Source organism: Triturus cristatus, chromosome 7 (genome assembly GCF_964204655.1).
Source record: "Triturus cristatus chromosome 7, aTriCri1.1, whole genome shotgun sequence".
In the NCBI taxonomy this organism is placed as follows: Eukaryota; Metazoa; Chordata; class Amphibia; order Caudata; family Salamandridae; genus Triturus; species Triturus cristatus.
In genome coordinates this window covers 1,053,374,294-1,053,387,836 of record NC_140590.1, presented here as the reverse complement: position 1 = coordinate 1,053,387,836, position 13,543 = coordinate 1,053,374,294, and positions in this window count along the sequence as shown.

Here is a 13,543-nt window from a genome sequence, read left to right as displayed (position 1 = left end):
GCGGTCGCGTGAGTTATAGTTGCCTGCACTAACTATAATGGGGGAATTTCATTGGTTTTTTACGAGGGAAATGTCCAGCTAACTATAACATGTGTGAAACCTATGGTTTTTTAAGTGAATTTGCAAGGTTTTTTAAATGCTAATTCCTAACTATAACGTGTGTGAAACCTATGGTTTTTTAAGTGAATTTGTACGTTTTTTTAAATGCTAAGTTATGTATTTATTAATATTTTTTTTTTCAGGTTCTTCACCGTGCGCTTTTTCGAAAAAAAAAAAACGTTTTTTTCATCCTTGGGGGTCCTTCAGTGACCCCCTGACAAAGGCTAGGGGGTCAGGAACTGTCCACCCTGCCCCCTTTTCACATTCTCCACCTTTGTTTTTCACTGCCTCAGACTGCGAGAGACAAAATGTCGGCCAACACTTCCTGATTTCGACCGACTGGAATGTTTACTGTCATGTAACCACCCATCAGAATTACGCTCGCGCACGGCAGCGTGCGCGTACGGTATGCTTACCGTATGCGCACTGTGCGCGCCTATAGATATATATGTACTTTTAACTGAAATTTTCTCAGGAACTACTGAACCGATTGACTCCAGATATTCAAAAGGCACATCCCTGACCTGAGGACTTTCTCTTTGCCAAATTTCAAATAATTCTGTTCAGCCGTTCGGGCTGTACCTTGGACTAAAGGTTCCTATGGAAAAATGCATGGGGAAAATGCGTTTTGGGACCCCCCTTTTTTCTCGGCCCCCGCTTGACTAATCACCCCGAGACTTTCTGGGTAGGAGCGGAGCGGAGCGCCCCACCTATTTTTAAAAATTCGCGAGGATTCGTCAACCGGCGCCAAAGTTATTCAAAATAGAATTTTCAGATTTCCTATGGAAACACGGTCCTAACTATAACTATCTACTGGCGACCACCAGTAGATAATATATCCACACACAATCCCTCCGGCTGGAGAGACAAATGGGACGCACTCTCTGCAACCTTTCACACTTTTTTTATTCTTTTAAATCCTTCATTAAACGGGATACAGGCACGAACAGATCTACACGTTTCGGTATGCCCAGATATGAGAAAGGTATCTGGGAATACCGAAATGCGTAGATCTGTTTGTGCCTGTATCCCGTTAATGAAGGATTTTAAAAAAATTTAAAAAGTGCAAAAGGTTGCAGAGAGTGCGTCCCATTTGACTCTCCAGCCGGAGGGATTGTGTGTGGATTTGAAGCGGCGTGGTTCTGCCGCAGGGACAAGCACCCACGAGGAGCGCTGCAGACACCCGGTAATGGTGGTATATATATAAAAAAAGGGCTACAAAAGTGGATGTGTAGTAACGAAGTATTTGTTATTAACCTGCTTCTGTTTGAAGATATAGAAAGAAACATCGAACCGCCACTTCATTTACACGGATTTTTTTGTCCTACGTCTGTTTTTATGTCAAGCAAAGATCTGATGGCGAGGAACCCCGGATTATATTACTGCTTTCACTCATTTAACGTAGAAGTAGAAGCAGGTACAACATACTTAAGACCACATTACTATCCAGCTGCACTTGCATAACTTGTTTATGCTCTGTATGGGCCCAGATGGAAGGGAACACTAAGAAAGCTGACCCTTAATTTGCTCATTTTGGGAAATTTCAGTGAAGAATTTACACTTATGGTTGTGCTCCCACATCATCATGATTGTGCTTCTTTATTAACTCTTACATTATGTCAGTTGGGTTCAGAATAAATGAGCTAGTCATTATTCAGTCAATCAGTAACATCGTGTCAGTCCATTCACAGGTGACTGCCATTTAACTGTTCTATTATCACTGCTCTCCCTGGTGAGCCATTTTGTTAGTTGGACGTTAGTGAATCTCCGCTCAGGATCCTGAAGATAAAAAGAAGAGGCATGTGAAAGACATCCTGATGCAAAATGTTATAAATGACAGCTTCTATTTTTGTTCCTAAAGTTTACACATCTGAACAAGAATTGCCAAAGTCAACTAGTCTACTTTTACATGCAAACAAATGGAAATGCAGATGGGCACAAATACATTGTGGGAACCTTAGCACATTCAACACAGACCAGTGGGCTTTACAATGCTTGTTTTATGTTGATGTACAGGTTTCTAGTAAGCACAAGCATGATGCTGCACTTTATTAATTGAAACCTGGGACTGTGGCAGACTGAAAAATGGCAATATTTCTGTCAGCATCGGATTTAAGGTTGAAATTCCTAAAGGATGTACCCAACAAACCAAATTCTGCACCCTTTACAACAGGTGTAATACATCAGTCAGGAATCTGGGGGAAAATGGGGGAAGAGATGAGACATCAGACACACTGCTTCAGGATTGTTTCAACAGCAGCCCCAGGTCGTCTCAGAAACATTTCTTGCTATTCTTAACTAAGGGTGGGCGTAGTTCGCGAAGTAGCACTTCGCGAAGCTACGCAAAGTGAAGTTCGCACTACGCGAGCTACGCGTAGCACTTCGCGAACTGCGAAGTAACATGTTCGCACTGTGCAAGATGTTGTTTTCAATGATTGCACAGTGCGGACAAGCAACCGGCACTGTGCAATCATTGAAAATGGCATCTTGCACAGTGCGAGCTGTAGTTTTCTTCTGCTCGAGTAGATTTTTCCTCGAGCTGCAGCTTTCTCAACGCGAACTGGTAGTTTCTCATCGCGAGCGGTCGCGAGCATACGCGACCCCTCGCAATGAGAAACCTGACCTTCTCGCGTTGGGAATCTCGCCGGGAGGTTTATTTTCCATGCTCGCGATCGCGAACAAGGAAAAAGTCTCGCCAGGATGTCATTTTGCTTGCTCGCGGTCGCCAACTTGACGTTGAGGACCGCGAGCAAGCAAAAAATGACCGCAGCACTACGCAACACTACGCTACGCGTGTTCGCACTGTGCTACGTGCAGTTCGCGTAGTGCGAAGTAGCGCGAACTTCGCAAACTACGCGAGCGTAGCGTAGTGCTTCGCCCAGGCCTATTCTTAACCCCTTCGCTGCTAGGCCTTTTCCCCTCCTGTGCTAAGCCTTTTTTGGGCTATTTGGGGTAGTGCGCGCTTAGGCCCCTGTAACTTTTTGACCACATTAGGTATCCATGCCAAATTTGCGTCCTTTTCTTCCAACATCTTGGGGATTCTAAAGGTACCCAGGGTTTGTGGATTCTCCTACAGGGTTCCCAGAAATTAGTCAAAATACAGCAAAATTTTGTTTTTTTTGTGAAAAATTGGAAAAACGGGCTGCAAATGAAAGCTTCTGGGTTTTTCTCTGCAAATGGTATCAAAAAAGGGTTTGTGGGGCTGAAATCACCATTTCTCCAGCTTTTAGGGAATGACAGAATTTTGTTAGAAAACCAACATTTTTTACACAGTTTTGGCATTTTTCTGGGACATACCATATTTTTGCTATTTTTTGTGCTTTCAACCTCCTTCCAGTTAACGGTAGAAATGGGTACGAAAACAATAATGGATCCTGGAAAGCTATACATTTTTAAAAAGTAGACAAAATTCTGAATTCAGCAAGGGGTCATTTGTGTAGATCCATCAAGGTTTCTTTATAGAAACTTACAGGTAAATGTAGGAAAAATTAAAAATTTGTTGAAAAAAGCAGCATTTTGAGTCAACGTTTTCACCTGTAACTTCTTCGAATTATGACATCTCTTTGAAAGCAATGTACCGTTACATCCGGTGGACCTTCCTGGTTGTGGGGACATATAGGACTTGTAGGTTCACCAAGAGCCCAACGAACCCAGAGTAGAAAACTGAGCAGCATTTTGTAATGTTTTTTTTTTTGTTCCGGGTATATAGCAATTATTGTGGGAAAATGTATACATGGAAAAATCGGTATGAAAGACACCTATGTATTTCTGAAATGGGAACAAAGTACAGAGTTTAGAAACAGTGCATATTTGCACATTTTCGAAATTGGGAATACTCATATTTGCATGACAATTATTGGTCATTTTTCAAAATGACTTTTTTTTTACACAATGTCTTTCATTTGGAAGGGAGAAATGCATCAAAAATCAATAGGTAATAACAGTTGCTTTACAAATCTGAACTACCCTAAGTCTCCCGAAAAAAATGGTACCTCAGTTGTGTGGGTAGGCATAGTGCCCACGACAGGAAGTGGCTCAAAACCTAAGGTGAACGCACCACATTTTCACACTGAAAATTTACACTTTATTTGCGAAGAGTCTAGCTGTAGTTTTTGAACCCTAGCCCTGCCGGCACCTAGGGAAACCTAGCAAACCTATACATTTTTGAAAACTAGACACCCAGGGGAATCCAGGATGGGGTGACTTGACTGCCTCCCACCATGGTCTGTTACCCAGAATCCCTTGCAAACGTAAAAAATTGACAAAAAAAACACATTTTCCCCACATTTCTGTGATGGAAAGTTCTGGAATCTGCGTGGATCCACAAATTTCCACCCACCCCGCGTTCCCCAAAGTCCTACGAGAAAAATGGTACCTCACTTGTGCGGGTCGGCCTAGTGCCCGCGACAGGAAACGGCGCAAAACGCAACGTGGTTTTGCAGTGAAAAATGACCCTTTTTTTGGCAAAGTGACTAGCTGTAGATTTTGAACCCTAGCCCTGCCGGCAACTAGGGAAACCTAGCAAACCTATACATTTTTGAAAACTAGACACCCAGGGGAATCCAGGATGGGGTGACTTGACTGCCTCCCACCATGGTCTGTTACCCAGAATCCCTTGCAAACGTAAAAAATTGACAAAAAAAACACATTTTCCCCACATTTCTGTGATGGAAAGTTCTGGAATCTGCGTGGATCCACAAATTTCCACCCACCCCGTGTTCCCCAAAGTCCTACGAGAAAAATGGTACCTCACTTGTGCGGGTCGGCCTAGTGCCCGCAACAGGAATCGGCGCAAAACGCAACGTGGTTTTGCAGTGAAAAATGACCCTTTTTTTGGCAAAGTGACTAGCTGTAGATTTTGAACCCTAGCCCTGCCGGCACCTACGGAAACCTAGCAAACCTATACATTTTTGAAAACTAGACACCCAGGGGAATCCAGGATGGGGTGACTTGACTGCCTCCCACCATGGTCTGTTACCCAGAATCCCTTGCAAACGTAAAAAATTGACAAAAAAAACACATTTTCCCCACATTTCTGTGATGGAAAGTTCTGGAATCTGCGTGGATCCACAAATTTCCACCCACCCCGCGTTTCCCAAAGTCCTACAAGAAAAATGGTACCTCACTTGTGCGGGTCGGCCTAGTGCCCACGACAGGAAACGGCGCAAAACGCATCGTGGTTTTGCAGTGAAAAATGACCCTTTTTTTGGCAAAGTGACTAGCTGTAGATTTTGAACCCTAGCCCTGCCGGCACCTAGGGAAACCTAGCAAACCTATACATTTTTGAAAACTAGACACCCAGGGGAATCCAGGATGGGGTGACATGACTGCCTCCCACCATGGTCTGTTACCCAGAATCCCTTGCAAACGTAAAAAATTGACAAAAAAACCCACATTTTCCCCACATTTCTGTGATGGAAAGTTCTGGAATCTGCGTGGATCCACAAATTTCCACCTACCCCGCGTTCCCCAAAGTCCTACGAGAAAAATGGTACCTCACTTGTGCGGGTCGGCCTAGTGCCCGCGACAGGAATCGGCGCAAAACGCAATGTGGTTTTGCAGTGAAAAATGACCCTTTTTTTGGCAAAGTGACTAGCTGTAGATTTTGAACCCTAGCCCTGCCGGCACCTAGGGAAACCTAGCAAACCTATACATTTTTGAAAACTAGACACCCAGGGAAATCCAGGATGGGGTGACTTGACTGCCTCCCACCATGGTCTGTTACCCAGAATCCCTTGCAAACGTAAAAAATTGACAAAAAAAACACATTTTCCCCACATTTCTGTGATGGAAAGTTCTGGAATCTGCGTGGATCCACAAATTTCCACCCACCCCGCGTTCCCCAAAGTCCTACGAGAAAAATGGTACCTCACTTGTGCGGGTCCGCCTAGTGCCCGCGACAGGAAACGGCGCAAAACGCAACGTGGTTTTGCAGTGAAAAATGACCCTTTTTTTGGCAAAGTGACTAGCTGTAGATTTTGAACCCTAGCCCTGCCGGCACCTAGGGAAACCTAGCAAACCTATACATTTTTGAAAACTAGACACCCAGGGAAATCCAGGATGGGGTGACTTGACTGCCTCCCACCATGGTCTGTTACCCAGAATCCCTTGCAAACGTAAAAAATTGACAAAAAAAACACATTTTCCCCACATTTCTGTGATGGAAAGTTCTGGAATCTGCGTGGATCCACAAATTTCCACCCACCCCGCGTTCCCCAAAGTCCTACGAGAAAAATGGTACCTCACTTGTGCAGGTTGGCCTAGTGCCCGCGACAGGAATCGGCGCAAAACGCAACGTGCTTTTGCAGTGAAAAATGACCCTTTTTTTGGCAAAGTGACTAGCTGTAGATTTTGAACCCTAGCCCTGCCGGCACCTAGGGAAACCTAGCAAACCTATACATTTTTGAAAACTAGACACCCAGGGGAATCCAGGATGGGGTGACTTGACTGCCTCCCAGCATGGTCTGTTACCCAGAATCCCTTGCAAACGTAAAAAATTGACAAAAAAAACACATTTTCCCAACATTTCTGTGATGGAAAGTTCTGGAATCTGCGTGGAGCCACAAATTTCCACCCACCCCGCGTTCCCCAAAGTCCTACGAGAAAAATGGTACCTCACTTGTGCGGGTCGGCCTAGTGCCCGCGACAGGAAACGGCGCAAAACGCGATGTGGTTTTGCAGTGAAAAATGACCCTTTTTTTGGCAAAGTGACTAGCTGTAGATTTTGAACCCTAGCCCTGCCGGCACCTAGGGAAACCTAGCAAACCTATACATTTTTGAAAACTAGACACCCAGGGAAATCCAGGATGGGGTGACTTGACTGCCTCCCACCATGGTCTGTTACCCAGAATCCCTTGCAAACGTAAAAAATTGACAAAAAAAACACATTTTCCCCACATTTCTGTGATGGAAAGTTCTGGAATCTGCGTGGATCCACACATTTCCACCCACCCCGCGTTCCCCAAAGTCCTACGAGAAAAATGGTACCTCACTTGTGCGGGTCGGCCTAGTGCCCGCGACAGGAAACGGCGCAAAACGCAACGTGGTTTTGCAGTGAAAAATGACCCTTTTTTTGGCAAAGTGACTAGCTGTAGATTTTGAACCCTAGCCCTGCCGGCACCTAGGGAAACCTAGCAAACCTATACCTTTTTGAAAACTAGACACCCAGGTGAATCCAGGATGGGGTGACTTGACTGCCTCCCACCATGGTCTGTTACCCAGAATCCCTTGCAAACGTAAATAATTGACAAAAAAAACACATTTTCCCCACATTTCTGTGTTGGGAAGTTCTGGAATCTGCGTGGATCCACAAATTTCCACCCACCCCACGTTCCCCAAAGTCCTACGAGAAAAATGGTACCTCACTTGTGCGGGTCGGCCTAGTGCCCGTGACAGGAAATGGCGCAAAACGCAATGTGGTTTTGCAGTGAAAAATGACCCTTTTTTTGGCAAAGTGACTAGCTGTAGATTTTGAACCCTAGCCCTGCCGGCACCTAGGGAAACCTAGCAAACCCACGCATTTCTGAAAACTAGACACCCGGCCGCTTCTAGGGAGGTATGGCTTGCGTGGATCCCCCAACGTTTCCTTACCCAGAATCCCCTGCAAACCTCAATTTTTGCTGAAAAAATCACTTTTTTCACACATTTTGGGGTGGGAAAGTAGTGGCATCACCGGGCTAACACAAATTTACCACCACCCAGCGTTCCCCCAGGTCTCCCGGTAAAAGTGGTGCCTCACTTGTGTGGGAGGCCCAAGTACCCGCGGCAGGCAAGGGCCCAAAACGTAGTCTAGTGATGCCACAACTTTCCCACCCCAAAATGTGTGAAAAAAGTGATTTTTTCAGCAAAAATTGAGGTTTGCAGGGGATTCTGGGTAAGGAAACGTTGGGGGATCCACGCAAGCCATACCTCCCTGGAAGCCGCCGGGTGTCTAGTTTTCAGAAATGCGTGGGTTTGGTAGGTTTCCCTAGATGGCCGCCGAGCACCGGGCCAAAAACCAAAGTGACCCCCCTTGCAAAACCAGGTGGTTTTGCGATAGGCCATTTTGATGTCGCCTTACTACGTTTTGGGCCCTTGCCTGCCGCGGGTACTTGGGCCTCCCACACAAGTGAGGCACCATTTTTACCGGGAGACCTGGGGGAACGCTGGGTGGTGGTAAATTTGTGTGAGCCCGGTGATGCCACTACTTTCCCACCCCAAAATGTGTGAAAAAAGTGATTTTTTGAGGAAAAATTGAGGTTTGCAGGGGATTCTGGGTAAGGAAACTTTGGGGGATCCACGCAAGCCATACCTCCCTGGAAGCCGCCGGGTGTCTAGTTTTCAGAAATGCGTGAGTTTGGTAGGTTTCCCTAGATGGCGCCGAGCACCGGGCCAAAAACCAAAGTGACCCCCCTTGCAAAACCAGGTGGTTTTGCGATAGGCCACTTTGATGTCGCCTCACTACGTTTTGGGCCCTTGCCTGCCGCGGGTACTTGGGCCACCCACACAAGTAGGCACCATTTTTACCGGGAAACCTGGGGGAACGCTGGGTGGTGGTAAATTTGTGTGAGCCCGGTGATGCCACAACTTTCCCACCCCAAAATGTGTGAAGAAAGTGATTTTTTCAGCAAAAACTGAGGCTTGCAGGGGATTCTGGGTAAGGAAACATTGGGGGATCCACGCAAGCCATACCTCCCTGGAAGCCGCCGGGTGTCTAGTTTTCAGAAATGCGTGGGTTTGGTAGGTTTCCCTAGATGGCCGCCGAGCACCGGGCAAAAAACCAAAGTAACCCCCCTTGCAAAACCAGATTAACTATTGTTACTACAGCGTGAGAATTTTGGAATAATATTGCAAAGAAAATGTGGCAGACAGTTTGAGGTTTACAGGACAATGGGGATAAAAAATATTTTTCAATTCACTAGAGAGACATCACCATGAACTCCCAAGGGTTTTTGACAATATCTACAGTTGGTGGGTTATTCTTGCATGGAAAGTGTACCTTGGCAGAGAAACTAAAGACAAAGATTCCTGCACAACCATCTATTCCTCAAACACACACACATACTGGTTGGATTTGGCACGAGGGCGAGTCATGGTTCAGTGTATTAAATTTTATTAACAATAGATTTCACAAAAATGAAATGCACTGTCAATAATTAAATTCACAAAAAACCAAACCAATGACTCGCAGCTCGTGAGCTGTAAAGCCACGTCAAGGCACCAACCACTTTACAGGCCATTCACACACCTTTCATACGTGATACAAACAAGACCATTCGCACCACCAGGTACAAAAGCAACACAGTACAAAATTCACCAAAAAGGGACAAGGTACACCCTGCTTCAGAAAGACAAATATTACTGCACAGCCATCTAATCCGCAAGCACACACACATACTGGTTGGATTTGGCACGAGGGTGAGTGATGGTTCAGTAGATAAAATTGTATTAGCAAGTGATTTCACAAAACATGAAATGCACTGGTAATAATTGAAAGGGCGAGAAACTGAACCATTGACTCACAGCTCGTGAGCTGTAAAGCCACGACAAGGCACCAACCTCTTTACAGGCCATTCATACACCTTTCATACGTGTGAGACATACAAAACCATTCACACCGCCAGCCGCGGGCCCATCACATAACAAAACTCACACCAGCACACAGCGCCATTCAAGGGCCCATCACTTTCACACGCCCACAATCCAGACACAGCAACTACACAGGCAGATGGATTGCGTGGAGTGGCACTCAGCTAGCAGTGTGTGTAGTGACCAGCAGAAAGTCACTACTCACACACAGCCAGCCGAGCACCAGTCCACACACACCGCTAGCCAAACGCCAGTCCACGCACACCGCTAGCCAAGCGCCAGTCCAGGCACACCGCCAGCCAATCGCCAGTCCAGGCACACCGGCAGCCAATCGCCAATCCACCTACACCACCAGCCAAGCTCCAGTTCGCACACACCACCAGTCCACGCACACCGCCAGCCAAGTACCAGTCCACGCACACTGCCAGCCAAGCACCATTCCACGCACACCGCCGGCCAAGCTCCAGTCCACGCACACCACCAGCCAAGCTCCAGTCCACGGACACCACCAGCCAAACACCAGTCCGCACACACCACCAGTCCACGCACACCGCCAGCCAAGTACCAGTCCATGCACACCGCCAGCCAAGCACCATTCCACGCACACCGCCAGCCAAGCACCATTCCACGCACACCACCAGCCACGCACCAGTCCACGCACACCGCCAGTCCATGCACACCACCAGTCCACGCACACCGCCAGCCAAGCACCATTCCACGCACACCACCAACCAAGTGCCAGTCCACACACACCAACAGCCAAGCGCAAGCCTACACACACCGCCATCACATTTAGGATTTTTTTAGAAAAAAATAAAAACACAAACAAATTGCAAATAGATAGAAATCTTCTAACAGAAAATCAGCAACTAAATACATTGCACTAACACCAACCTTGAAACAGAATCATATTTTCCAAAGAATACAGACCAGGCAGTTCACTTTACCACTCATGAATGTTCCCCAAAACATTTTCGCGTGTGGTACGCTCTGAAACAAGCAGGGAGACACAGTGCAGGATGAGAGGGACAGTCGGGGCAGTACATACGACTCTCCTTCCGCAAACCTCTTCGCCAACAGACTCTACATCTCCTACTGGGAAAATCATTTGCGGGTGTGGGAGGAATGTGATCTGGAAAGTGGCGTTCTTTCAATCTAGCAACATCCTCCACCACTCCAACTCTAGGATCACTTGCCTGTTCCACTACAACAAGGCTGCCTATTACAGACTCCTGAAACTTAGCAAAAGTCATCTTTGACTCAGGGCAAGAATCCTGGAACACAACAAAAGCATTAAACATTGCCAAGTGGAAAAGATGGATAGCCAACTTCTTGTACCAAATGTAAGCCTTACGAAGAGCAGTGTAAGGTTCCAACCTCTGATCTACTCTGTCAACACCACCCATGTGCCTATTATAGTCTAAAATGCACACAGGTTTGCGCGCTTCAGCGACCTGACCCCAAACAGTCACAGGTGCAGTGCTTTCATCATGGATGGTAGTCAGCATGTAGACATCTCTCCTGTCTGTAAACTTCACAGCAAGAAGCTCCTGGCAACGCAACGCACTGCACTGTCCCCGCACAAGCTTTTGACAAACAAGTTCTTTCGGGAAACCTTTACGGTTAGAGCGGATTGTGCCACAAGCAAAAGTGTCCACTTTGGCCAATTCCCTGAACAACCGAACACCAGTGTAGAAGTTATCTACATATAAATGGTGGCCTTTGTTAAAAAATCCTCTACCAAGTTCCCAAACAATTTTCTCAGTCACTCCAAAAGTGAACGGACAACCAGGGAGGTTAAACCTAGATTCCTTACCGGTGTACACCCTGAAATTAGAGACATATCCAGTCCTACTGTCACACAGCATATACAGCTTTATTCCATAGCGTGCCCTCTTACTAGGAATGTATTGCCTAAAAACCAAGCGGCCCTTGAACAACACCAAAGACTCATCCACTGCAATTTCTCTACCAGGGGCATAAATCTCAGAAAATCGATCAACAAAGTGATCAAGGACAGGCCTAATCTTAAAAAGACGGTCACAATCAGGGTGATCTCGTGGCAACGCTAAACCATTATCAACAAAGTGCATCATCCGAAGCAGAAGCAAATACCTGTCACGACACATGACTGCCGGAAAAATAGATGTTGCCATCAAGGGACTGCTAGACCAATATGAAGACATTGAGGGCTTCCTTAGCAAGCCCATCAAAAAAGTTAAACCCAAGAACTTCTTCATCTCTTCAACATTTGTGGGAGTCCACCGGGTAGCTCTAGAGTGTGGCTTAAGACTGGCACTGTTGTCCCTCAAAAACTGTTCGGCATACAAATTAGTCTGCTCAACAATCTCTGCCAAAAACACATCGTCCATAAACAACTGAAAAAAATTTACCGGCAAAAAGTTTTCAGTATTCACTCTAGACCCTGGAACACCAGTAAACTCTGGCAATGCCGGCTGCACCATGCCAGGGGCAACCCAGAGGTCATCACTTTCAACGGGAAGCCTTGCAGCCCCAGCCTGCAGCCCAGATGCCTCTTGCCACACTACACCAACGGGAAGCCTTGCAGCCGCAGGCTGCAGCCCAGAAGCCTCTTGCCGCACTACACCAACGGGAAGCCTTGCAGCCGCAGGCTGCAGCCCAGAAGCCTCTTGCCGCACTACACCAACGGGAAGCCTTGCAGCCGCAGGCTGCAGCTCAGATGCCTCTTGCCGCACTATCGGCACATCAGTCTCCTCCTCTAACACAGGCACTTCACCCGCACTAAGAGTATCTTCATCACCCGATGACCCCATACGGAGAGAAAACTCACTGCCAGAATCGTCCCCTGCCTCCTCTCCCTCAGATGCAGAGTCAGTCTCTGAACCATGGTCAGAGGAAGACTCAAACAGCAAACCAACAACCTGCTGAGCAGTAATCCTGCGGCTAGCCATTATACTTACTAAGATAGAAGACTGCACAAACAAGTCAACAACAACCAACAATGTGCAAACCAAGTAAGTAAAGAAATGTGTACCTTTATCACAAAGATCAATGTACTCAAAAACTATACAATCCAATTACAAGAGACAGCTGCACTCACCAGAAACCAACTCTGCAGTGACACAGCAAAAACCAACGATATCAAACTAGAAAGAAGAAAAAAAAAAAATTACTCACAAGACAACAAAATACACATCGAGCACCAATGCAAAAAGTTTTTGACACTCAAAAACCAAACATACTGCTATTATTACACCATTTGCAACAAAAAAAACAGGCAGAGAAATCAAACACATTTACATTGTACAAAAATAAGTCTCTTACCAAACTACACAAACAGCAGAACCACCAGTCACAAAACGGCAACGTGAAAAGAAGAAAAGCCTTCACCTAGAACAAAAAAGTAAACAAAAAAAAAACATTACAATTGGAATTCACAAAAAATATAACAATAAACATTATAACATGCTATGTCACTACCCAAATGGTCAATCGGGTTGTGTGCCAGGTGAGGCAGAAAACAAATTGCACCCTGGAAGCGAGGGGTCACTTCTATTTTTATTTGAACTATTTCCCTGGTGTCTAGTGGGCGTTTCTGCCCCCCCTGGGAGCAGAAACGGCGAAAAATAAAACCGATCTGCTCCCAGACGGGGGCAGAAAAGTCTACAAATAAATTAGGGGCCCAAGGAAGCGACCCTTGCCCAAGGGGTCGCTTCCTACAATAATAATTAGATCCCTGGTGTCTAGTGGGCTTTTCTGCCCCCCCCCCCTGGGAGCAGAAACGGCAAAAAAATAACACCGATCTGCCCCCAGAGGGGGCAGAAAAGTCTTCAAATAATATATGGCCCCAGGAAGCGACCCTTACCCAAGGGGTCGCTTCCAAAATAAAAAAAAC